General features: G+C 35.7%; 1 pseudogene; it reads left to right on the forward strand.

Moving 5' to 3' along the window:
- Nucleotides 1–642: 642 nt before the first annotated feature.
- LOC125200294 lies at nt 643–27,548 on the forward strand (annotated as a pseudogene).
- Nucleotides 27,549–27,705: the final 157 nt, after the last annotated feature.

Here is a 27,705-nt window from a genome sequence, read left to right on the forward strand (position 1 = left end):
ATTTTTAATTATTATTTCTAAAAAAATCTTACTATTAGTATAATTTTAAAAGTATTGATAATATGATTATTATTAATAATTACTCCATTAATGAAATTTTAATTATTATACTTTTGGTTTAGTGTTTAAATTAAATACTATAAAATTTTGATAGTATTATTTAAATACAGTAATTTTTTCCTAAATCATTTTGCCTGCCAATTTACTTTTTTCCGAAATCATTTTGCTGTGGTTTTGGCGTCCGAATCACCTAATTTTTACTCTTTCTGCTCCACTTCTTCATAAATATAAGTATACTGTTTACTGAGGAGTGGAGCACAGGTAGAGTAATCTGGGATCCGGACTGGTTTTTGGCTAGGTAGACGGGCAGAGCTTCCATCGAATAGGGCGTTGCGTTGCTACATGATTTTCTCGTTTTACAATTTAATCCAGAATAAATTATTCCAAATTCACAAGTTGATCTTCAGTCTTCACTGCCTGATTGTGATACAGAGACAAGATCGTCGTTAGGTTTCTGAGGATTCCGCAAAAGATTTTCACCCTACTCACTGTAAATACTCGCATTTGAGTACTCTTGTACACCAGAGATTGGGGTTCGTGTTTTGAGATTTTGCTCTTGGAGCCTCCTTGCACATATATACATGTATACTAAATAGGATGGCGCTCGCAACGACAACACAGTCGATTCGCTACATTGCTCCCGGCAGCTGCCACCGGAGCTAGCAACCTTGATGCTCTCAACCGACTACTTGCTGACCTTTCCATCCGCGGCAATCCCAAGGTCTGATAAACTGTCTTTCGCTGCGCACTTAATTTGTATTTTGAGGTTGCAAGCTAAACGTTATTTTGTTTTTCATTTCCTCATCTTGCGATGTTGTGGGTGTTTTCCAGGATGCTAAAGGAATTAAATTGTTTAATTTGTTTTATTATACTACTACAATACTACTTGTAATTATGTAAATTCTGTTGGACATTTTGATGAATGAAGTGTCTGTTAGGATGGAGCTGCTCCAGCATTCAGAAGATATGTCGAAGAACAAGCTCGTGATCTCAGTGGTGAAGCGTTTTCACGTTTATGGATCAGTTGTATGATCGTATTACTGGTCTTTTAGACAGCAGTGATGTTGCTGAAAATTTGGGTGCTTTGAGGGCCATTGACGAGCTGATAGATGTGGAAATTGGAGAGAATGCAGTCAAAGTGGCAAAAATCGCAAATTACATGCGAACTGCATTTGAGGCAAAGCGGGAATCTGAAACTTTAGTTATTGCTAGTAAAGTTTTGGGCCACTTGGCGAGAGCTGGTGGAGCAATGACAGCTGATGAAGTGGAAAGACTGGTATGTTCAAAATTTCTGCGATTAGTAGCCTAATACCTCAGATTATTTTGACCTGTTATCCTTGCTGTCTTTCTCAGGTAAGAATTGCATTGGATTGGCTTTCGGTGATAGAGTTGAATACCGCCGTTTTGCTGCTGTTTTAATTTTAAAGGTACGTCCCCACCTGCTCTTACAGATTGTTCTTAAACCAAATTACCTATGTGTTGAAGCTTACAACTTTGACTATGATTGTTTGAATATTGCTACAGTTTCCCCGCAAAATAAATAAATTGCATTTGCTTGTGTGAGTAATGGAAGAAAGAACATTGAAAGGAGTTGGTGTCTTGATGATGCATGAATGTTTGTGATATATGGCTTTGTTTTGTATAGTAGTATTAGTATAAAAAGCTAGGTGGCAAACACTAAGTCACTAATGGAGATAACTCCCATTGTTATGCTTTTTCCAACTTGTTCCCGAAGGGATGACTACTGTTTCACTAATGGACTATTTGACTTTTGTAGCTGAAATTTTGATTTTTCTTTTCTTCATTGAGATATTTTATCTGTTGGTTGGAGATGCTGAATACTGGGTGAGGTTGGTCAGGGGTGTTGAATTGATGTGAGCCTCGGTTGGATCAAAACTCACGCCCAGAATACACACAATATAAAGGAGAGAAATCCAAATTGATTAGTTTCACAAATATTTAAAACCTTTATACACGGAATGGAGCTTCCCATTCTCTGTTCGACAATCATTCAAACACCTGGTGTGTGTGGTGTGGTCTACGAATAGACAGAAAGAGTACAATTTGTTGGAGCAAATCGTCAAGCAGTTGGAGACACTCGACGCACAACAGCAACTGGAACAGAATGCTTCCAGAATTCTGATTGCATGAATGAAGTGCAGGCTGGGAACTTGTGTAAACGTTTTATATGTAATGACACGAACAAGATGGAGATGAATTCGACGTGAAGGTGATGGCTGGAATGTCTGGAGCCATGATTGAGATTGAAAATTCGAGCGATAAGTCAATAAAACTATTTAAAAATGAGCAACGTGCTACAAGAAAATGAAATAGAGAATTCACGAGTTCAATAGACTCAAGAAAAATGACTTTCATCAATTTTCAATTTGATAATAATGCACAGGGGTCAGGATAATTCCATCCTCAGGCCCCTTTGACTTGGGTCACTACAAGGCCCGGTCATGCTCATGTCATATGGTGGGTGGGGTTGGTCAGAGATGTTGAATGCTAATGCTGGGTAAGCTTGGTTGGAGATGTCGAATGCTGGGTAAGGTTGGTTGGTGAGAGACCGTGGAATTGATGTGGTTGTGAGAGAGGCCCAACTTAGAGGGAGATCCGACGGTGAGGTGAGTTGGAGGCAATGGAGGGCTCCGATGGCACATTCTCAATTGAAAAAGAGTGAAGTTAGCGAAATGCCAGGCATCTCGGGAGTCAGCTGGTGGGAGGGGAACCATGCTGCCACTTTTGCGGAGCTAGAACACAGCGCCACCGGATTAAAGGCCCACAACCTCAACGCACTCGACATCTTTGACCAATACAGATATATCCTACTCAACGCAGTCAAGGGGAGTGTGTTAGATGATGAGGGATGCTGCGATGTGCAGTAAAGCTGACAATTGTTGTGGGTGGAAATAAGAAATAGCTGCGGTGTTGCTGGGTGAAGCTGCGACAGCTTCTCTGGTGGTCATGGGTGGAAAGGGGAAAGGCGAGTTTGGGGTGCGATACGCTGCTATCAGCCGGAGAGGAAGGCGGCACCTCTGCTGCTGTCACTGCCATAGTTTTAAAAATTGCCGCCCTAAATTGGACCCTCAATATCACTATTGTTTTTATGGAAAGGAATATGAGTCAAATTCACTGTCACGATCATGAGCATTTTGATGTTTTCATTGAAAGCGAGAAACAAATTTTGCCCTAAAATATGTAATTAATGCCCTTCTAAAAACCTTTCTACATAGTGTGTAAGTGAAATCAAATACGCACTTTTTTTGTGGTGAGTAAACCATTGCAAACTCCAGACTCTTTTGGACATTGGTCCATCTTCTGGTGCTCTTGGTTTTCGGTCTGACAAGACTGTTTTAATTTTTCATACTGTTTAATTTCACTTTTTTTTGTCTATTTTCTACGCAGAAAGTATACACGGTAGTTTAACAATCTTCATTTTTGGACAATGACTTTTTGATTTTCTAGTAGCTCATTCTTCACAAGTTTTGATTTTCACTTTCATGCCTTGACCCTTGAGACATACTACTAAATATTTGCAACCATTCCCACAGGAAATGGCTGAGAATGCTTCAACAGTATTCAATGTGCATGTTCCAGAGTTTGTTGATGCTATATGGGTTGCTCTGAGGGATCCAAAACTAGATGTTCGAGAGCGTGCTGTAGAAGCATTGCGTGCTTGCCTCCGTGTCATTGAGAAGCGTGAGACACGATGGCGTGTCCAATGGTAATTGTTTATTTTGTGTTATGCTATGTTCAACTATTTATGACGATACATTTCTGCTAGGCACATTCGCCCATGATAATCTGAAAAATTATAAAGCTTTAATCATGTTGACTCGGGAGATTTCTGTGCTTGGTCAGGTTCTGCTGGCCCATTTTTAGGTCACATTATGATCTTTTGGTATGAGTTATACATGTATAAGTGAAAATATGGGCATATTTCCTATCTGGACTTTTTTTGGATGTCTGGTTCCTTAAAAAATTGAATATATTTATATAAGTGATAATTTGTCATTGTTGAGAATTATTATCCATCATTAGTCATTGAAACATGAATAGTCTCATGATAACTGGTTACAGTATCAAGGTCTTCCTTTGCCTCTGTAAGATTTCTTTCTTATAGACGGATAAGAACACATTATGAGGTCAAGTTTGATTCCGACGTTGACTCAATGTGAAAGCATAATTTTCTTTTAATTGACAACCATTATATGGCTATGAAATATTGGACCCTTTTTCTTTCATCACCTGTAATCTTCTCCTTTGTAGGTTGATTGATGAAATTGCTGAAAATAAGCCACCAAAGGCATGCAAAGTGCTAAGCTAAGAAAATAATGGAATCAAAGTTACCAAACTCCCTACTTATACTGCCAAATTGCTTCTGTTGGTGACTCATTGAAATTTTAATTGTTTTATCATATTTATGACCTTTTCATGTTCACATTATGATGTATGTTTTGAATAACTGTCTCTTTGTTCACATAGCTTCTGCTAAGAAAAGATATATAGGATTCTTAGGTTTTCATCTTCTTTTGCTTGTGGATTGCTTTCAGCTTATTTAAAGTTTAGACTGTCATTTGCTCAATAATCTTGTGGTAGGTATTATCGCATGTTTGAGGCTACACAAGATGGATTGGGAAGAAATGCCCCTATACATAGCATACATGGTTCTCTGCTTGCTGTTGGGGAACTGCTGAGGTAGGTACAGCTAATGAGTTTCTTGTTTGCGAAGTTAGGCATGTGCCGTGTCTTGTGAATTGTGAATGCTTGAATTTCCTTGCTTCTTGGCCAAGCTTGTGCTGCATCGATTTTCACATTTTTTTTGTTGTTGTGGTTTCTTTACGTATTGTATTTCTAATTCCTGAATTCACAAATGCTAATCTCCGATATCCTTGGAGTCTTTAGATTCATTAGTTATTATATTATTTTTATAGTTTTTATTATCATAAGGAGTTTTGTTATTAGTTTGTTACAGGCAAGTTTATCTCTGAGTTTGATTTGGTTTAAGAGTCTTTGTTTGATTAGGCGTTTAGTATTTATTTTTAGATTTTATGTCAATTTGGAGTCTTTTTTAAGATTTTTTTAAGTAAAGCTTTCCTCCCTACTTTCGAAGTGTCAAGAAATAAAGTATACTCCAGCTTATGCTGTGGCCTTTTCAGAGGATGAACTCTTAGTTTTACGAGGATTATTTATCTTTTACTCCCTCGTCCCTCATTAAGTGTCCACTTTTGCCATTGGTTCGTCCACTTAAGAGTCCACTTTCAGTTTTTTACCATATCTGGTAGGTAGACCCCGCATTCCACTCACATTTTATTATAAAACTAATATATAAAAGTGGAACACATATTCCACTAACTTTTTCAACCCACTTTCCTTTATATTTCTTAAAATCCGTGTCGAAAAGAAAGTAGATAGGGACGGAGGAAGTATTTTTATTTCCTGTTCCAGCAATTTCATTATTTATCATGCTTTTAGTATCATATGTTTCCATAGTTGGTTAGGTCTTAATTACCAAATAGGAACATAAATCATATTGCATGTATAATTTAATTATTCACGTAGTGTTCAAGGTATCTGAGAACAGTGCAATGATTTTAAACATTTTTGTATCATATACTTTCAGTTATTCATATTGTTCTGTACATGCTATGCTGTATAGTTTGTATCTGACAAGCCTGTATTAGACATGATTGTATATCAACTTATACTCCTCTGTCCCAAGGTATTTGAGTCGTATTCTTTTTTGGATTGTCCCAAGGTAGTTGGGGTCATTGGCAAAATACTTTATTCTCACTTTTACTTTACTCTCTCATACTTTATCACTATCCACTTCAACCTTTAAATATAATTTTCTTAAATCCCCTGCCCAACGAAATGCATCAACTACCTTGGGACAGAGGCAGGATAATATATACTCCTTCTGTCCAACTAAATATGAACATTTACTTTTTCGGGCGAGATTTTATGTAGTGTCGTTTTATGAGTTAAATTGAGAGAGAAAAAGTAGAAATGGTGTTGTTTTTATTTTAGGAAATGTGTCATTTTTACTTGGACAACCCAAAAAGGAAAACAATTTTAATGGGATAGAGGGGGCATGTGACATTCTAAAAGGAACATGCATGCTTTTGTTAGATTTACATTGACACATCTTGCTAGATTTGAGAATGTTTCTTCATTTAATTGGTCATGCATCACATGCTTAAGTATTGTAATTTGAAATTTCTTCATTCTCTATTTGTATAATCAAGTTATATGTCCTTTTGTTTGCAACAACATGGTTTACAAAATTAAAAACATTGCTTAGCAGTGGGAAATGCTAGTTGGTTTGTACTACTTATATTGTTTATTTTAATCTAAGCATTGTTTGCTCTATTTTCAAGCTTTGTTTTATCCTCTAAATTTAAGGTAAATATCACAAAGACCATAACTTTATGTCAACTTTGAAAATGCCCTAAACTATCGGCAATATCAATGAAATGCCTGAACTATATGTCGAATTTGAAACACGTCCTAAATTATTGATAATATCAATCAAAGACCTAAACTATCTAGTTTGTAATAAATGTGAAATGCGTTATGATTTTTCATCATGTAATAATGACTTGTACTTTTTGATTTTTCTGTTTACTAACTGAGCAAAATGTCTTTTTTGCCCAATCCGCTTTGATTAAAAATTTTGAAAACACACATCAACATTATGAGACATAAATAGTAACTCAGTTCGTATTTGTTACAAACTTGATAGTTCAGGCCTTTGATTGATGTTATCATTAGTTTAGGACATACTATTTGAGACTCGAAATGTAGTTCGGTCCTTTTATTGATATTATAAATAGTTTATGACATATTTGAAACTTAACATATAGTCAAATCTTTGATTGATGTTTACTCTTAAATTTATATGTATATCTCTCGCTCTATATGTATATTTATCATTTTCTAGGTGCCTAGGGTCTATCTGTTCATGGCATTGTGACTTCATATTTTATCCAATGTTGTGGATGGCATAGTCGTTGGTTGGAACTGTTTTCCTTATTGAAACGCATGTACCAGAAAACCAATTACACCTGCATTTGGATATATATTCCTATACATTCACGATGATAATTATTTAATTTTTCCTTTGTGAATGGTGAGTAGTTGATGACTGTAATTTTCAGAAGTTGCTTTTATTGAGGGTGGCTTGGTCGGAATTAAATTGAAACGCTCCATTTTTTTGGTTTCCAATCGCCAGAAATACAGGCGAGTTTATGATGTCCAGATACAGAGAAGTTGCTGAAATTGTTCTTCGATATTTAGAACATCGGGATCGGCTTGTTCGTCTGAGCATAACTTCTTTGCTTCCAAGAATTGCTCATTTCCTACGTGATCGTTTTGTAACCAACTATCTGACGGTCAGTTATTTTTCCCTTCAAACAGCTATGTTTAGTTTATTTTGTAGTTTATCAGCCTGACAGATAAATATTTTTATATAACAGATTTGCATGAAGCATATTCTTCATGTCCTCAAAATTCCTGCAGAAGCTGCTAGTGGGTTTGTTGCCCTTGGAGAAATGGCTGGTGCATTGGATGGGGAACTCATTAATTATTTGCCGACAATAACATCTCATTTACGTGATGCGGTATGAGTTAAGACCTTTGAGTATCTTAAAATTATGGAGCTGCATTCCCTGTATCTGTGAAGCATATCTAGCATAAACAATTTAACAGATTTTCTTTAGATTGCTCCTCGCAGAGGGCCTCCATGGAGGCTTTGGCATGTGTTGGAAATATTGCAAAAGCCATGGGGCCTTCTATGGAGCCTCAGTACGCAGTCTCTTGGATGCAATGTTTTCGTTGGGTTGTCTTCCACCTAGTGGAAGCCCTTTGAGAACATAACTGGGAGGCAGGACATCTCTGTGTGCTTGTTTTCTCTTTTGTGTAAATCAGGGATCTGAAATGAGTTTTCTTATATTGCAGTATTCCATCTTTGCTTCCAACCCTTCAAGTACGCTACTTGAGTGCATTTCAGGAGTTCTTTCTCGACACCAACAAGTTCAGTCAAGGCCTTCTGTTGCTCTTAGTCGGACCAGTAGCTCAAGCTGCTACTTACAAGTATCAGAACCAAATGGTTCTGCTCTTGTTCAACTTGCCTTACAAACTCTAGCCCGATTTAATTTCAAGGTTTCTCTTCTTTCACCTACTTGTGCACTTGCTTAGCCTTTTTCTTAGTTTTAAATTTTAAGTGTTTTTTATTTGTTTTTTGTTTTAATTTTTTGTTGCTTCTTTCCTCACCCATTTAAATTGTTGGAGGGTGCCCCAATCATTTTAGGGTCACAATCTTCTTGAGTTTGCAGAGAATCTGTTGTGGTATACTTGGAAGATGAGGACGGAGGTACACGGAAAGATGCTGCTTTGTGTTGTTGCAAATTAATGGAATTTTTGTCTGGCATCTCTGCTGCTCAGTTTAGTTCTAGTAGGACAAGCCGTGCAAGTGGAAAGGGCGACGCCTTGTTGAGGAGGTTTGATCCCTATCCAAATTATCATTTATTTCATTATATAAATTTGCATATGCATAACTCTTTATATTCTTTTTGTCATCTTTGAAAGTTAAGAATTTAAAATTATTATGGGCTTGGGAATATGCTTCTCCTCGAGTTTCTTAATTTTAATGAATATTTGGTGTTTAAAAACTAGATTAAACATGGAAAATTTAAGTATGTAGTGAAAAAATTGAATTGATAGAATTACCTTATGTGACTCCTCTGAAGTAAACTTCCTTTCCACATACTCAAATGCAAATCTGGAGATGTTTTGAGTGATGAGTTAATAAAATGCCCCCCAATGAATGGGAATTTTTTACATAAGGTTTTGATATAAGTTGCTGCTCTTTAGCTATAAAACCCTTTTAGTGTCAGTAAAATTTGTACTTTTTTTTAACCTCTTTTCATCTTTCGATTTTGTGAAATTGGTCAACTATTGGTTTTTTATCTTGGTAAATTTGTACGAATTTACTTCCCTTTTCTGCTACCCCAATTGGTTATTCTCATATGATTTTTGGTTTTTACGGAACTTTTATTTATGTTGCTGAAAACTGATTACTGTTATTGGTCCAACTATCATGAGAACAATTTAATGATTTTCTTCCAGGTATTTAGGGTGCTTTAAATGTGCTAAGGACTTTTATCTATAAGTTTTGGGAAACATTTCCGAAATAAACCTTTACTCATATTAAATTTCTGAAATATAAACACACTCCTGTTTCCGTTTTAAATTCCCATTTGTAAAAAGAATGGGTTTAAAATTTTAAAGATTTAGTGGGTATTTTTTCTTTTACTTTTTGGGGATGAACTCTTACAGATATTGGTTTTTTTATAAGTGTTATAAAATCTGTAGGTCAGATATTTGTAATTGCCGACCATTCAAATTAGAGGTTAGCTCTTTTTCTTTTTTATATAAAACCCCAAATTAAAACTTAAAATGTGAAATTTAGTCTTAGAATACCTATGGGGGCTTTATAAACCCGTTTTAAATTTCTGTTAATTGAGATTTGAGCTTGAGTATTTGGGATTGCTAAGAGCGATTGAAATCTCTTCTATGTCCTCCCAAGATTTTTTTAATAATCGGTCAACATTACTAACGAACTGACATTATCTTCTGTTGCCAGAGAAGCTACTTTCAGAGTCATTACCATTAAGAACAACCAAAGGGAAACATATTGTGCTTCCACATTTCTTACTATTTTGCTATTGACCATGAACTGTTTTAACAAATCTTTGCACTTCAGCTTCTTTTCCATGCTGAATCAACATAATGACAAACATGGCCATTCCATATCTCCATCTTGAGTAAATTTCATATACCAGACTTCTAGTTTCTTGTATTGGGATTTGGGACCTGTATCAAGTACACACATTGGATATTCTGTTGGCCATGTTTTCTCATATTATGTTAATGGTATTTTCTAGTGCAGATTGTGGAAAAGCTTCTAATTGCAGCAGTTGCTGATGCTGATGTTACTGTTCGAGATCCATATTTTCATCTCTGCATGAGAGTGGAGACTTTGATGATTTTCTTGCACAGGCTGATTGTTTGACTGCAGTATTTGCTGCTTTGAATGATGAGGTATTTATCTAATAATTTGAAGAGTTAGATATCTCCTTGTAAGGTGGATCTCTTAAGCTGGTGGAGTTTTCCTCTGTAACTTCCTGATTTTTGAAATGGTTTTCACTGCTTATCAGTAATAAGTATCATCTGGTACTCCTAGTTCCTAGTTCTAAACTTCTCTTTGTAAAGTTAGAGTAGGCATGGGCCATTTAAAATTTTTACAAGACTTTGAGTACTCTCTCTGGATGATTTATCAATTTATGCTTTAGATGTGAAATGAGCTGCTTGAGTATTGGCCTTTTCATTTCAGTAAAAGGGTGTTTATAGAACCTCAAGTAGATTAGATATTTAATTAACTTTTATATTCTGAATGATTAATCAACTGTTTAGTTGCTTATTTTCTTTTTATGAAAGTCACCATGTTAGAATCTTCCAGACTTTTAATTGAAATTTAGATCTCAACATATTGAATACCTTTTTTCGAAGTGAGAGGACTGAGCATAGTCATCCTGTTTAAAAGTTCTGATAAAGTGAAGATTAACCATAGCTGAAGCAGGAATGTTTGGTATTTTGGGTTGAGAAAGATGTCTAAATGAGCATCTATATCTATTTCTGGTCTTTCTAGTCAACTTTTGACATGCTCCATTGTAACTCTATGTTAGGATTATGAAGTTCGGGAATTTGCAATTTCAGTGGCTGGAAGGCTGTCTGAGAAAAATCCTGCATATGTTCTTCCAGCACTCCGTCGCATCTTATCCAACTATTAACATATCTCAAACAAAGGTATTGTTGAACTCTTTCTTATGTTTAGTATAGCCTCTACTATGTGTACTTGCTGATCCAGTTGAACTTTCTTTCTGTTGTACCGATTACTGGCTCCTTTTTTTTTTTACCACATGCCATTAATAAGGCTACTGCTGTTATCAGTGCTGATAGCAAATGAGAGAAGAAAGTGCAAAATTGTTGGGGTGTTTGATTCGCAATTGTGAGAGATTAATACTCCCATATATTGCTCCAGTACACAAGGTTAGATATCTACCATGTCCCATTCAGTTTGATGATTGATTTGCTTCTGTTTTTTATAATTTCTTTGAATTTTAGGCCCTTATTGCGAAAACTCAATGAAGGAACTGGGGTGAATGCTAATAATGGCATTATAAGCGGAGTCCTGGTAACTGTTGGAGATCTTGCTAGAGTGGTGGGGTCTTCTCTTTAATTTTTTGCTTGTATATACAATAAATAGTTTCATCAGTTGCTTTAGAGTTTTCTTCTGAATGTTTATTTTCTCTAAGCCTAGCAGCAGTAGAGTGCTTCTTATCTAACAACCTCTTTACTTGAAGGATTTGAGTTTCTTAAATATCAGCCGGTTGAGATTGACTCACAAAAAGTGGCTTGCATCTATTTCTGATGGATTCATGTTTTTTCTAGGCTGATAATTACTTTGTATGTAATTTGTGGATAATATATTCATATCTCTTTCGTAAAAGTGAATGTGAAATAACATAAACTAATATTTTTATTTGAGTGCAACTACAACCATTATTCAGTTAAATTATTTTACTCCAAAAACTAAAATTTGAGCACACTATCATATAAATCATATTTGTTCTAGTTCTTGAGTCTAAAAAATTAAAGAAATAGTGAATGTGAAAAGTCATAATTTAGTATTCTTATGGTTCAATGATTCAATGCCAACAGCTAAAGGGTATTGCATGGCATTTTTCAACATATATGTCAGAAAGTAGCTTAATGAATTTGAGCACCTGAACATACTACCTTCATATGTTCACAGAAGGAACAAAACTGTGAATTGAAATAATTGATTCTTAACCCACTTGAAGGACTTTTGGCAGGGTTAGGGCCAAAAACTAATATAGGAAGGAATAGATGGGTAGTTTATAGGCTTTCCCAACTTTGTTATGCACACTTTTAAATTCAGTTTCTTATTTCATGATTTTGGATTGATCACAATCTAGGTGCTTGCTAATAGTATTAGGCAAGATCTTACTCAAGTCCTGTGATAATATAATTTCATTTTAGTCTATGCAACTTGTTTATGCTACATATCAAATGTGGTTCCTTAAGTTTGTATAAAGTGACATGGTTTATTTTACCCTTTTTGGAACTTGTAAAAGGTATACAACAAAACCTCATTTTTATATAAGAAAGTTGTAGGAGCCAAATCTTAGATGAAGCCATTGCATCTGAACATTCAGCGTTCTGTTTGGTTCGCTACTGCTTGCAGCTAGAACTACTGTTCCAGTTTGTCTTGTTTGGCTTGTCACTTGTATCTTTGTTGCATGCTTGATGAACATTATACTAAATACTTCGCTTTGTATAGCTGACTAACTGTTATTACATCCCATCCATGTGTTCAGGGTGGTTTTGCAATGAGACAATACATTCCAGAACTTATGCCTTTGATTGTTGAAGCCTTATTAGATGGTGCCGCCGCCATGAAACGTGAAGTTGCTGTCACCACTCTTGGTCAAGTGGTACAAAGCACAGGGTATGATTTATTTTTTATTTGTATTATTTGTATGTTGGTCTGTGATGAATTTACCTCACTTCTATGACTTTTAACTGAATCAAGTATTATTCATGAGATCACTTACTTGTAACTGAGTGTAGTTTTCACTCACTTTGAGGTCTATCTAACATGATTTAGATGATTTTGCAGTTATGTTATAACTCCATATAATGAGTACCCACAGTTACTTGGGTTGCTTCTAAAACTACTCAATGGTGAGCTAGCTTGGTCTACAGACGTGGAGTTTTAAAGGTAGGTCTTTCTATCATGTTAATAATATTTTCTTTATTATGGTGAACGATCGGTTTTATTCCGTGTATTTATATCTTTTCTAGGTTCTTGGGATAATGGGTGCTTTAGATCCGCACGCATATAACGAAACCAGCTAAGCTACCAGGGTCGCATGGTGAAGTTGTTCGTGCAGCTGGTGATCCTGGCCAGCATATTAGGTCTATGGATGAACTACCTATGGATTTGTGGCCATCTTTTGCCACATCAGAAGATTATTATTCCACTGTGAGAACTTGAATTTGAAAGTCATGTTATTCAGCATTAAAATTAGTTATAAATTATAAGTTTATCTTTTCATTTCCTTTAATATGGACCTGGTTCAGGTTGCTATCAGTTCCCTCATGCGAATTTTTAGAGATCCTTCACTTTCTAGTTACCACCAAAAGGTGGTCGGATCCCTTATATTCATATTCAAGGTTAGTTTAATTTTATGGATTATGGGAGGCCTTGTTTTCCTATCATTATCAATGCCTCTGTTTTTTTTTTTGCACCAACATATCCTGGAAGTCTTCTTCTGTTACTTTTGCTGCTTTATTACGATCACTTAAGTTTTTGTTTTGCATCTTGAATTGTTCGTTTGTTTTGCGAGGTAAGTCCATGGGTCTCGGCTGTGTTCCTTATTTACCCAAGGTTAGTTGACTGTTCTTTTAGTACAATCCTTGCTTATTCATCCTTCTTGTTTTAAAAGTCAGTGATCTGTTACTTGCATGTGCACCTCTCTGATACTCATTCATGATATCTTAGTTGTTTGGAAATTGGGTATTCAAAACAGATTTTGTCTGTGAAACATCTTAAGATGTACTTGCTGGTAATGAAGATGTCTTATTTTCCTTTTGTCTGAGGGATAGGACGTTCTAAATTACTTTCGATTGTATAAGGAAATGGAAAATATATAACTCCTAAATAACATATGAATCTTTCATTAGCCAAATGAATTTTGGTTAAGTTAAAGTTCTATAGATCTTTTGGTAGATGATTATCCTATATAGAAATTATTACGAATTGCTAGGGAATTATGTAAAATTTTTGTATATTTACATGCTGCGTGGACATCTTTCTCTTGTAGCATGATTATGTTTTCTTTCTGTTAATGGGAAAATTTTATTGCTTAATCAAAAAACAATTTTGTATGATTCCACTTATACCTTCTCTTTAGCATTTTTTGACTTGTGTTACAAATACATGACTTTTCATTCTGTTATCTAGATTGAGATTTTATTTTCTCCTCTCCCCTTTCATTTCCTTGTGATTTTTTTAAGACAATGTTCTTCCATTTGTACTTCACATGAATTAGGCATTAACAATTTTTCTGTTTTCTATTTTAGGGGGCTTAAATTTTATTAATGGTCCCTTTATTATGTATTAGTGTGTGCATAAAACTAAATTTTTGTAGGTTCTGCTCGATTTCCCCTTTTTTTTTCTCCTTTATATTTTTATTTTTGTAAATGTAACTCTTTCCCCGGTTCTACCCGATCTCCTTTCCCTACTGTTCGTACTTGTGATGATTTTCTTAAGGAGTATATTATATGGAAACTGGAACTCTGGTTTCTATAGTTCGCAGGTACCCAATATTGTGCATATCTCTTCTAATTTTTTTTGCTTCTATTTTTTCATGAGTTTCTTACATACTTATTCTCCTTTTGCAGCATATTCGTAAATATCTGCCAGATTTGTTCTTTTCTGGTATCAGATTTATGGTCATCATCATTCGCTCTCCCCGCTTCTAACAGACCAGTTCATGGATCTCCGGTAAAAAACAACCCAGTCATATTGCTAATGCATACAGTTGTGAAAATTTTATCTTTATTGTTTTTGTGTTTTTGGGTTTTGTTTTAGATTCTCCATTTGCTGGAGCAACTTTGTTTGGCTCTCAATGATGAATTTAGGAACACATCTTCCTTTTATTCTTCCATCATGTATTCAAGTCCTAAGTGATGCTGAGAGGTTTAAAGACTATACTTATGTCATTGATATTCTTCGCACTCTTGAAGTTTTTGGTGGTTAGTATCTATACAATAGAATATTCTGCAGAAAGCTTTTATATCTTATAAAGATTGAATCTTTGACTGGAACTATTAGGAACCTTGGACGAGCATATGCATCTACTACTTCCTGCTCTTATTCGAATTTTCAAAGCCAATGCTCCAGTTGAAGTGCGGTGTGCTGCTATCAGAACTCTTATTAGGTTGATTTCTCGTGTGCAGGTTGAAGTTAGTCCATCTTGTTTTTAAACTCAAGTGAGATTCTGATTATGGTTGAATCATACCTCATCTTTTTTCTTCCTTCTGTTTAACCAGGTCACGGGCCACATATCAGCTCTTGTGCATCACTTGAAGCTCTGTCTTGGATGGGTCTGATTTCCTCTCATTTTCTTAAATTGAAATTTAAACTCATCAAATACTTGAGTGTAAAGATGGGTGGAGATCTGATTTTTGTGCACAAATATGTTTCTTCAGTCATTTTGTTAGATTTATTTATTTATAGATCTGGATATATTATTAATTCCTACAAAATGATTGCCTCATGAATCATGTAATATCATAATTGCTTGCCGTGTTTTGGTGATACATGCATCTTCTCTTGGATTGATGTATTATTACCTTTCTGAAAATCCTCCCCGAGATTTTGCTTCTCCACTGCTGGCATTCTTGGGTTAACAATCTGAAGGGGAGTAGGGGTGCTGTTAGATAGCTAGATGCTATTATCAGAATATGAGAAAAGTTAAAGGGTTTATTTACTCAGGAGGGAAAAATTGTTTGTTTCGCCTTTTTAGTTAACATGACTCGTTGCATGTGTTTGTAAAACAGTATCAGATATCGTTGGAGAGTGTAGCTATATGATTAGTTTCTCCTTTATTTTGTTTTGGAATGGACGTAGTCCTTAGTCAGTCCTCTATCCGTAAACTTTTGGTCAAGCATCGAATGCGGGTACTAACAAAGTGAATTTATCCTATTTAGGCTTATAATTTTTTTAGTTAAGGTGATCCTCTTGTCTGTTAACATTATTTTTTATTTCTTCACCAGCATAAGGATTTTGAAGAAATTGAAGGTCGCTTGAGAGAAGGGAACCGTTGATCCTTGGCAACGTGCTTCTCTGAAACAAAATTATCGGTTCCCTGGTGAGGTTATCAGTGATCCTCTAAGTGATATGGAGGAAGAAGGTCGATCTGATCCACAAAAGCCTCATCAGGTACGTTGAGCTTTTCTTAAGTGACAGATTTTATGTGGAAATTTATATTATGTGTAGTACATTGTACTTCAACCTTTTTTCCCTTTCACCTGTCTCTTTTCCCTGATTGGTGATGGGATTACAATGATTATTGTGTAGCTCATTGCTTGATGTTGTTGAAAATACAACGCATCCCTGTTGGAACTTTATTGTAAGTAAATCCTAAACACTTAAATACTTTACTGAGTTATTTGGTAGGACTGTATCCAATCCTGGCAAGTTGAGCTAACTATATAGTTACATTGCGGAACAGCTGAATTGCTGGATAGCTGCTATAATGGTCTTGGGCTGATACTGTTTCACTTAAGTGACCAAACAATAGCTCTTGTCCTTAGTTCGTAAAATGACCCCCACAAAAGAAACTGGCTGTAGGTTTTGAAGTTAACTATGATGTTGCCTTTAAATGTATAGACAGATATGAAATATTATTGGTGGCACCAGCCTTTCAGTATTTGGGTAACAACATGAAAATTCTATATTCCTTCTGTTTATAAATGAAAGTATTGAATGGTTTTCTATCCTTTTCAAATAATTGCAGTGAATGTCAAAAGAATAATGATCTGGTTCATTTGAAATTATGGTCTGCAAATTTTGCTTATATTATCATTTCAACCTTTGGACAAGAAGCTGTCAAACTGAGTTGCCTTTTATATTTGTCATAGGTTAATGAATCTCGATTACGTGCTGCTGGGGAGGCTTCTCAACGCAGTACAAAAGAGGACTGGGCAGAGTGGATGAGGCACTTTAGTATTGAACTACTTGAAGGAATCGCCTTCTCCAGCTTTGAGAACATGTGCCAAGCTTGCCCAGCTGCAGGTCAATTCTCATTATTTCCTTTGTATTGTAGTCGGCTGGCTCTTGCTTCAGCAAATCTATAACTATAGACTAAAGAATGGAATGATTTCATTAGATTACTAGTAATAGAATCCCTTCTGTCTTTGCAGCCATTTGTTGGAAGGGAACTATTTGCTGCTGGTTTTGTCAGCTGCTGGACACAGCTGAATGAGGCTTGTCGGAGACAGCTAGTACGGAGCTTGGAAATGGCATTTTCCTCTCCAAATATACCTCCTGAAATTCTTGCTACACTTTTGAACTTGGTATGCATTGACAGTTTGTCTTCTTCAGTTGCCAGTTTCATAACCCTAATAAATGTTAATGCGGGCCCTTTGGGCACAAGATCAGTGGGAAGTTGAATTTTCTTTTCTTTAGTATCTACTTTTCAAGAACTAAAACTGATCTCTCTGAATTATTGTAGAATTTTTTTTGAAACTTAGTTTGATTGGGTTGTTCAACAATGGCTTCAATCATCAATATCCTGTATCCACTATTTGTGCTGTATACTTAACTTTCCAGTGGCGGGACAATTTCTTTTATATTCTAGGCCGAGTTTATGGAACATGATGAGAGACCCCTTCCTATTGATATACGGCTACTGGGTGCCCTTGCAGAAAAGGTAAGATTTTCTAACAGCAGCTGCATGGCATATAATTTAAACTACATTGTAAAGGAATCTATCATAACTTGTGTATTTCAGTGTCGTGCATTTGCAAAGGCTCTGCACTATAAGGAGATGGAATTTGAAGGTGCATGCTCAAATAAGATGGATGGCAATCCTGTTGCTGTAGTGGAGGCCCTTATCCATATAAATAATCAATTACACCAAAATGAGGTGACTGCATTTTCAGTTGGAGTTTCAAATCTCTTAATGATTGCACCATTTGTAAGTCTGAATTTGTTTCTTCTGTTCAGGCTGCGGTTGGAATATTGACATATGCTCAACAAAATCTGGGTGTTCAACTGAAGGAGTCAGTGGTAAGTTTAATCGATAACAGCTTCCAAATCCATTTATTGTTTTCAATGGTTTACAGGTTCCTTGTCCCCCTATCTGCACCTGGTATTGCACCTGCACTTGTATCCTAGCAATGAGAATATAGCATAGAATATATGCTCTATATTTTGTTTACTGAAGTGAGTTGCTTAATTGCTTTTAAGGTATGAGAAACTTCAAAGATGGGATGATGCTCTAAAAGCTTACACTGTAAAAGCCACTCAAGCATCAACTCCACATCTGGTTTTGGATGCAACACTAGGTGGTATATCTGTATAAAATAGAGTATTAGCTGACATGTAAGTTAGTTGAATTTAGGCAATCATGTACGACTGTTTTCTGATGAAGCCCTATAGGGAAGTTGTATTATATACTATATAGTTTATTATATTGACCTTTGTCTCGTAAATAAGTCTTGATTAACATATTATTGAGAACAATGATTGAATTCCTAAAATGGCCATAAATCAAGTCCCTTTTACCTTATAATTAAATGATTCACATTCTGTCTCGTTATGGCCCTCCAGATGCCATTTATTGGTAAATTTCCTCTGTTTTTAAGGAATTCTCTTCTTTCAGCTGACTCTAGAATATTATCATATTACTAGTTATCTGATTCTGAGCAGCACCTTCAGACACCATTTCTTTAGAGTTGCTAATGTGTTCCTTAACAACTGTACTAATAGGAAAGAAACTCTGAACATTTTGTTTCATACTACAACTGCTAGATCCCATTGTGCTACTTCCATTAACCCATTTCTTTTGGTTTCCCTCAACCTAGCCTTGTTGGTAATGCCTATCTTTCCTTTCTGCTTTTAAACCCATGTTTGGTCAGGACAGTTTTTATTGTTGGTTGTAATGCACCACTGAAGGTCATTGTTAGATTAGCAAGCCTTCATCCCATGACATTTGATTGCCTTTATAATGTTTTTGTGTTAACATAGCATGATTTATTCATGTTTTGTCTTAAGGGCGAATGAGATGCCTTGCTGCCCTTGCACGGTGGGAAGAACTCAACAATCTCTGTAAGGAGTACTGGACACCTGCTGAGCCAGCTGCTCGACTGGAAATGGCACCAACGGTTTGTTTTCTATTTTCTTTGGGTCTTTGGAGGATCTTCTCATGATGTCACTGTGTTCTTCCTGTTGATATCTCAGATGTGAACCTGGACGGTAAAAACAGCTTCATTCTTTTCCAACCATGACTTTTCAAATCAATTTGATATCCAAATAAAACAAGAACTTCCTGCTGTCTGATAGTTAAAGTACATTCTCTAATTTTAGAATGCCATTCTTAAATTCTTGAAATCTGTGTTTGTTGTGATGTAGCTAGCAAGGAATTAACTTTTAGAGCCCACTCCAGCTGTTACAATCTATTACCTACTAGTCTAGGCTGCTATTTCTGCGTGGAACATGGGTGAGTGGGATCAAATGGCAGAATATGTTTCTCGATTGGATGATGGAGATGAAACCAAGCTTCGGGTCTTGGGTAATACTGCTGCTACTGGGGATGGGAGTAGCAACGGAACATTTTTAGAGCTGTATTGTTAGTTCGTCGTGGGAAGGTAACCCTTAGTTTTTGTTTCCTTCAGTTCTTTTGTATTTCTTGGCTAACATGGCTTGTTCTTCTTTACATATTAGTATGATGAAGCACGTGAATATGTTAAAGAAATGAAGATCAGAGATTTTTATCCATGCTCTGGCCAACAGAAGGGGTTGCCCTGCAATTGGTAGGTTTTTCTTTTATTTCTTGTTGTTATTATCTATAAGATCTTTGACAAGTGCTTTCTTATTATTCTTCGTATTCTGTAATATTGTATCAGATCTTTATCCATTATTTATGCACTTTCATGTACTCAGGACAATTGATCTTCTCACTTTTAAGGACCTTTTGAATCTATAGTTCATTTATCTCTGGTGATCTATTAGTGTATCATTATTTTGCTGCCATTTATAATTCTTATGATGATTCTTAGTACCTATAAAATTAATCTGTTAACTCAATATGTTTTAAACTTACCAATGAATTTGTTATTCCAGATCAGGAATGAAATGCTAAACTGGTTCAGAACTAACCTGGCTTCAAACTGTTCAATTAGTAGTCGGTCATGTTTGTGCCATTATTTGCATATTTTCATAATTTCTTTGATGTTTTAGAATGCTAAGAGATTCGACTGACACATTTGTAACTAGTTATGTTTGACTTAACTTGAAATATAAGTTGATCTTCCAATTGTGGTGTGTTAGAAAGAACTTTGAGGTGTTCAGTACATGCTTCGCATCTTTAGTCAACTTCAGAATTAGAGGAACATCTTTTGTATTTACTTTGTCTTCTAGAATAGATTGCATTACTTGTGAATTGCATGAATTTGCAATGTTTCACTATGTAATAGTTAGAGAATGCAAACAGTATTGAAGACGAGGTTCATGGATTGTGATTCCGCATAAATGTGGCCAAAAAGAAGTTGGAGTAAGCTAAGGTACTTTTTCCATAAATAATTTGGAAATTTGGATGTTTTACTGGACGATACAATGTTGTTATTTAAAATATTTCTATGGTGTGAACTATTTGAAATTGACAGGTTGAAAAGCACTTTGCTGCTAGTTCAATTGTAAATATGCACACTACAAAGAGAGAGACATTTGATAAAATATGCATGATTCTTGCCTTACAGGCTCCACTGCATCAGCTCGATCAACATTTTTACATAAACTCTTTAATTTGTTTGGGGTGGGAATTAGATAAAAGGATATTTGCATCATTTCGTAAAATGCAGAATCATGGCTAGATCCATTCACTCTTACAGGTTGCATGAATATTGAATGCATTTTATTGACTGTGTAACTTGATTTCACTGTATGATGGAAATGTAGTTTGATCCTGAAACAACTCCTGAAACTGTAAAATATCACGGGACCCACAAGTTATTCTAGCTTATTTGGAATATCAATGGTCAATTGGGGATGAACATAAACGGAAGGATGCCTTTTGCAGACTAAAGGTTCATATTGTTTATGTACAACATCATACTTGTTTTCTGTCACTGTCAATGGTAATGAAATGGTTTGATATATTGCTGTTCCCTGCAATTCCTATTCTATAGGATTTGGCATCAGACCTTTCAAGAACCAATGTGCATCAACCAACCACACAGTCTGGCATACCTGGTTGCTCAAATGTGTCTCTCATTGCACGGGTTTATCTTAAATTAGGAACTTGGCAATGGGCACTTTCCTCTGTTCTGGATGACGACTCTATACCAGGCAAGATTACTGTGTATTTGTTGTGTTCAAGTTCGTCATATGCTCCTCCTTGGGGAATAACTTGGCTAATTTATCGATGATTGGTTGTTTCTGCTTCCAGAAATCCTTGGTGCATTCCGACATGCGACTCATTGTGCTACTAAATGGGCCAAAGCTTGGCATAAATGGGCCTTTTTAATACAGCAGTTATGTCTCATTACACTTTGAGGAGTTTCCCTAGTATTGCTTCACAGTTTGTCGTTGCTGCTGTCACTGGATATTTTCACTCAATAGCTTGTGCGGCTCATGCTAAGGGGTGGATGATAGTTTGCAGGTATTATTATTTGGGGATTTTTTTTGGTCATTTGTGATACTATGGGTAGTTAGATAACTAGATCCCTGGTCTACTGACTCATTTTAAGTAATTTTATTGAAATGGGATTTGAGCATTCCTGTTCTGGTTTTTTTGATATTTCTTCTGTATTTATTTTCTTGGTTGTAATTTGTTTACGTCTATTAGTGTGCTTTTATGTAGTAGTACTTTAATTTTCAAAAGTTATTATCATTAGTCTGATTTGGAGTCTTAATTTGATTTGTTTCCTGACTTTCTTACTGTATGATCTGATATTACATTTTTGTTATATTCGCATGTTGTCATAACTCTATTGATTATCGTTGTATTCAAAATTTCAGGATATCCTTCGTCTCCTGACTTTATGGTTCAACCATGGATCTACAACTGAAGTTCAGATGGCATTGCAGAAGGCTTTTCCCTTGTTAGTATAAACACATGGCTTGGTTGTTTTGCCTCAGATAATTGCCAGAATACATTCCAATAACCATGCCGTAAGGGAACTGATACAATCCTATTAGTCGAATTGGTCATAGTCATCCACAGGTTTGTTTGAAAGATGACTTGAATATTCATTTAAAAAAGCAGAAAATAGCATCAATCTTTTAGTTTTGGTCAAATTGACTTTTTTTTATTCTCTTAATTTCTTAGGACAATTTTTCATGCAGCACTAGTTCAAATTTGGTCTCTCACAGGAAGTTGATAATTTCATTGCTGCATTGTGATAATTGGTGTTATATTTTGAAATTTTAAAGATTGTTATTTTCGAGACTATTTTCCTGGATAGTTTTTTCTAACAATGAGTATTAAAAAACACTCAGAAAACAGTGAAGTGCGGTCAAACTTAAATCTTCCTGGTTCATTACTGACATCTGAAAAATGCACTTTTCCTGATTGAGATAAGTTCACAATACGGACAATTGTTCTAAGGACTAATTTATGAAATTTGTGTTTAAAGTTAAAGTGGAGAGACTAAAATATGAGATAAAATAAAGTATTAGAGAATGAAGATTAAGAAGAAGAGAGAATAAAGTTTTTGCCAAAAAGGTAATGACTCAACTAACTTGGGACAGCTCAGAAAGGAATACGAATCAACTACCTTGGGATGGATGGATTACTTTTAAGGATCACTTCCACCATGGAGGCTCAACAATTTACTAGCAAACCAAGAATCTAGGAATTAGCTGAACACCCTCTTCCCAGATATCTAGAACTATCTCAACTTATGTTTTCTTGTGATGGGGCTTGAGTCAGAAGTAGTATTGAATCTAATGCTAATGAGGTAGGAAGGATGACCTATTAAAAAAATCAGAACTAGGAATGAAATACCAAGTTGAGTTGCAAGACAAATTTGATATTCAATATTAGGATCTGTAGTGAATGCATTTTGAAATATAAGTTAAATGCAATATGAACTGCTGACTAGTGTAATGAATAGTTTGTAGCTTTGATTATCCCCTTTCTCAAATTTTCAATAAGGGCAACATGTTAAATTTAATTTAATCTATTAGCAGGCTCTTATGTACCCTCTTCTCGTGGCATGTAAATCCATTAGCAATTTAAGGAGAGAGGCAGCGCAAGAAGTGGTTGATAAAGTTCGACAACATAGTGGCATACTAGTGGATGAGGTAAATAGAATGTCGTAATGATTATTATCTGATGCTGCTACCTTTATCTGATATTGCTTCTTGAATTAACAGGCCAACTTGTGTCCACGGAATTGATCCGAGTTGCAATACTTTGGCATGAAATGTGGCATGAGGGTTTGGAAGAGGCAAGCCGCTTATATTTGGTGAACATAACATTGAAGGAATGTTGAATGTCTTAGAGCCATTCACAGAATGCTTGAGGAAGGAGCAGCAAGGAACAATTCAACTATAAAGAGAAAGCCTTCATTCAGGTAGAGCCCCTTTTACAGTGCTAACTTGTTTCTAATATCATGAGCATATATTTTTGAAGTTCCAAAAACTTTAATAAGATGGTACTCATAATAGTTTTCATTTTCCTTTATACATATTCCTCTATGTGCAAAATGATCCTCTCTTCCCTTGAAACTATTAAAAGAAAGAAAATTGACCTTTTTTGAGTTCTTCAATCATTCCAGTTTCATTTTGTTTTTGTTGATTGAAAACATTTGCTCTTCAGGCATACCGGCATGAACTTTGGAGGCCTATGAATGCTGCATGAGATACAGAAGAACTGGAAATGATGCAGACTTGACTCAGGTATGATTTGTAAAAGAATATCATCATGTTTCCACCTTTATTGAAATTATGTCTGACTTTATTACTACCTGCTTATTTAAATCTGTCCAGGCTTGGGATCTGTATTATCATGTGTTTCGGCGTATAGATAAGCAGCTTCAATCCTGACCACTCTGGATTTGCAGGCAAGAAGAAATTTCTAACTGGTGTTTATTTTTTACTTTGGAGAAGTTGCTGACTGATTTTATTTTATTTTTGGATAAACTAGTCTGTCTCTCCAGAGCTGTTGGAATGTCGTAATCTGAAACTAGCTGTGCCTGGAACCTATATAGCTGGTATAGTTGATTATTTGTCAAGCTCTGTGCTCCCCCCAAGCCCTAAAACACATATGTACATCCCATGTGGGTATATGCATTACGGATTGCTATATTCTAATGAAGTCACAATTTGTTTCCCAGATTCACCTGTGGTGACAATTGCATCATTTGCACCCCAGCTTGTTGTCATCACGTCCAAACAACGACCTCGGAAGCTGACAATTCATGGAAGTGATGGGGAAGAACATGCTTTTTTGTTGAAGGGGCATGAAGATTTACGCCAAGACGAGCGTGTCATGCAGGTGTTGTTGATACTTGTATACTCTGTCAATAATGGTTCTTTTTCTAATATCAAAGTGTCATGCTGTAATTTTTAATCTTGTAACAGAGTGATCCATTGTCTTTTCCATTTTAAACAATTAACGTTGTTGCATTTCTCCATCAGTTGTTGGTTTGGTAAATACTCTACTAGGCAATTCTAGAAAAACTGCTGAAAAGGATCTCTCTATCCAAAGATATTCAGTCATTCCACTATCCCCAAACAGCGGCCTGATAGGATGGGTGCCAAATTGTGATACCTTGCACCATCTCATTCGTGAGTACAGAGATGCTAGAAAGGTTTAACCTATTTCTCCTATTCCTCCTTTGTGCACCTCGGCAAATCTCTATTTATAGTTATGGGCTTTTCCTGGTAGTTATGGCAATTATTTCTTGTTTTGTAGATCACTTTGAACCAGGAGCATAAGCTGATGCTTGGTTTTGCTCCAGATTACGATCATTTGCCTCTTATAGCAAAGGTTGAGGTGTTTGACTATGCACTACAGAATACAGAAGGCAATGACCTTTCAAGGGTATGGATTGCTCATGGATTGGCTTATTTTGATTTCTTTCCTGCATAACTATATTTGCTTCTTGAAATGGCAGGTGCTCTGGCTAAAAGTCGCACTTCAGAAGTCTGGTTGGACAGAAGGACCAACTATACAAAGCTTAGCTGTGATGAGTATGGTACTGCTTTTACCCCCTTCTAAATTGTTTACTGCCTAGTAATTATTTTGTCAATAATTTTTACTATTGCAAAATTAGCTGCATAAGTTTCTGGATTGTTTCGAAAATATTGCTGATATATTGTTTTACCGAATTTGGTATGCCTCTTACCTTGCTTGCAGAGTGGTACTATTTCATGCCAGCTTTACTCTAATGTCTCTTTTAACTAAAAGAAATATCAAATGTAGTTGTTGTGTTCTAAAGATATCATTGTAATGTTTTCAAATATAATTTAAGTTCCATTGTACATTACAAATACTACATGTATAGTCCATTGTGTACACACAATGAACTATACATACATGGATTTAAGGTGTATTTGCATGTATTTTCATTTCTTGTAAAAGGCCTATTGTCACTTGATTTCCTCCCTATACACATATATGTATGTATTTGCGTTAGATACACACGTCTAGTTTTCAATCATCTTCTCCTGACAACCCTGAAACATGGTGTGAAATATTTGTCTAACTCATTCAATGAAAATAAAGTTTTAAGTGCTCTCAATGTTTTCTGGGAATGTCAATCAATTACTTTTGATCGTTTTCAATGTCAAATATGTGGAATTAATTTGCGTAGTAATAGTGTTAAGATGTCGGAAAGTTGCTGTCCATAGAAATACTCGTTTAATAAAAATAGAAACTCTTTCCATTTTAGGGAACTTCTTTCTCTCTATGAGGTGGGACCCATTTTCCTCTAACACTTATTCTTTCTATCTCTCTTACCTTACCAATTTTGTATTAAAACTCGTGCGTTTTAAAAGTTTCTATTTTTAGGAAACGGAGGGAGTATAATTTTCTGCCCTACAATTTTTTGTTAACTTAAGCTTACAGGATTTTTTATTGTGCTCAATTCTCAAGCGTAATGCACATTTTTCAAGCTTTAAATATTACTCCCATCTTTTCCAGGTTGGTTACTTACTTGGCTTGGGTGATCGGCATCCAAGCAACCTAATGCTGCATCGATTCAGGTAAAAATTTATAACAAATGCATGATTTTCAATAATTAAATCTTCTTAGTTTATTTAGAAAAGATATTGTTGGCAGTGGAAAGATACTGCACATCGACTTTGGGATTGTTTTGAAGCTTCAATGAACCGAGAAAAGTTCCCAGAAAAGGTTGGAAATCTGTTCCATTGGTTTTTGTTCTTTCTATTCTTTGAAAAGAGGAAGTTTGGGCATTTGTCTAAATTAATACATATTGGCTGGTATAGGTTCCTTTTCGGCTAACTAGAATGCTTGTTAAAGCAATGGAGGTCAGTGGTATTGAAGGAAATTTCCGCTCCACTTGTGAAAGTGTCATGCAGGTTTTGCGGACTCACAAAGATAGTGTTATGGCAATGATGGAGGTAAAAACCCACTGTTTCAGCCTTTATTGCTAGACGTAACTTATAGCTGGGCTTGAGACATATCTATATGATCTGCTTATAGTTGGCGTTTTCTTAAATCTATTTATCCTCTGAGATTATATAATATTTGTTGTGTCCAGGCATTTGTGCACGATCCCCTTATAAACTGGCGTCTTTCAACTTCAATGAAGTCCCTCAAGTGGCTACCCTCACACATACCCAACCCGCTGTCAGCGAGAGGAATCTGTCGCCAATAGAGAGATGCTTCAACCACAGCGGGCGTTCGAGAGGGAGCTCCTCCAGGTATGCTTTGATAGTCTTCATCTTTCCTGCTTGTTAGCTGTGCTCACAAGCCATGATGTTAAACCAAATTGCTTTATAGGCTGTAAACCAATTGGGCGATGCTAATGAGGTTCTGAATGAGAGAGCGGTAGTTGTCATGGCAAGGATGAGCAACAAACTTACTGGAAGGGATTTCTCTTCCGTGCCACGAGCTCCATCCAGCATTCCCTCGAGCACAGTACCTTGATTTCTGGCGACACTCATGAGGCTGACCATGGATTATCTGTCAAATTACAAGTCCAGAAGCTTATTCTTCAAGCGATGTCGCATGAAAATTTGTGCCAAAACTATGTGGGGTACGTTTCCGGTTATATAATTGACGTTTGTTCCAGATTAATCAAATTCCCTTTTTTAATTTATGTATAATAAGTTATTTTTTTTGGCATTTGTATCCAACAAAATGTTTCATGCTTCAGGTGGTGTCCTTTCTGGTAATAAGGTGTGAAGATGAAGAAAAACACAGGTATCAAATGCTTGGAGTTGTAAATGCTCTGAAATCGACAACATGTGACTATTTAGTGGAGACAACTTCTTTGTAAATAATTTAGCTTTCTTGGACAAGTAGAAGAATCTTATCCAATTTCAGGTTGCTTTTGTATTTCTGTATATATTTGTGTATATATTGTACAGATCCCTCAACTAATTTGTAAATAGTACTCCATATTCTTCTTCATACACTGGTATTTTATTAGCTTTTGGTTTGGTTACTTCCCATCATATTTGTGTTGGATGTGTTGAAATTAATTAGTAATTGGTAAATTCAATTAGTAAATCTTGTGGGACACCTAATTTATACTCTTATGTGATTTAGATTTAAATGTTTAATCTTT

This window comes from Salvia hispanica, unplaced genomic scaffold, assembly GCF_023119035.1.
Source record: "Salvia hispanica cultivar TCC Black 2014 unplaced genomic scaffold, UniMelb_Shisp_WGS_1.0 HiC_scaffold_893, whole genome shotgun sequence".
In the NCBI taxonomy this organism is placed as follows: domain Eukaryota; kingdom Viridiplantae; phylum Streptophyta; class Magnoliopsida; order Lamiales; family Lamiaceae; genus Salvia; species Salvia hispanica.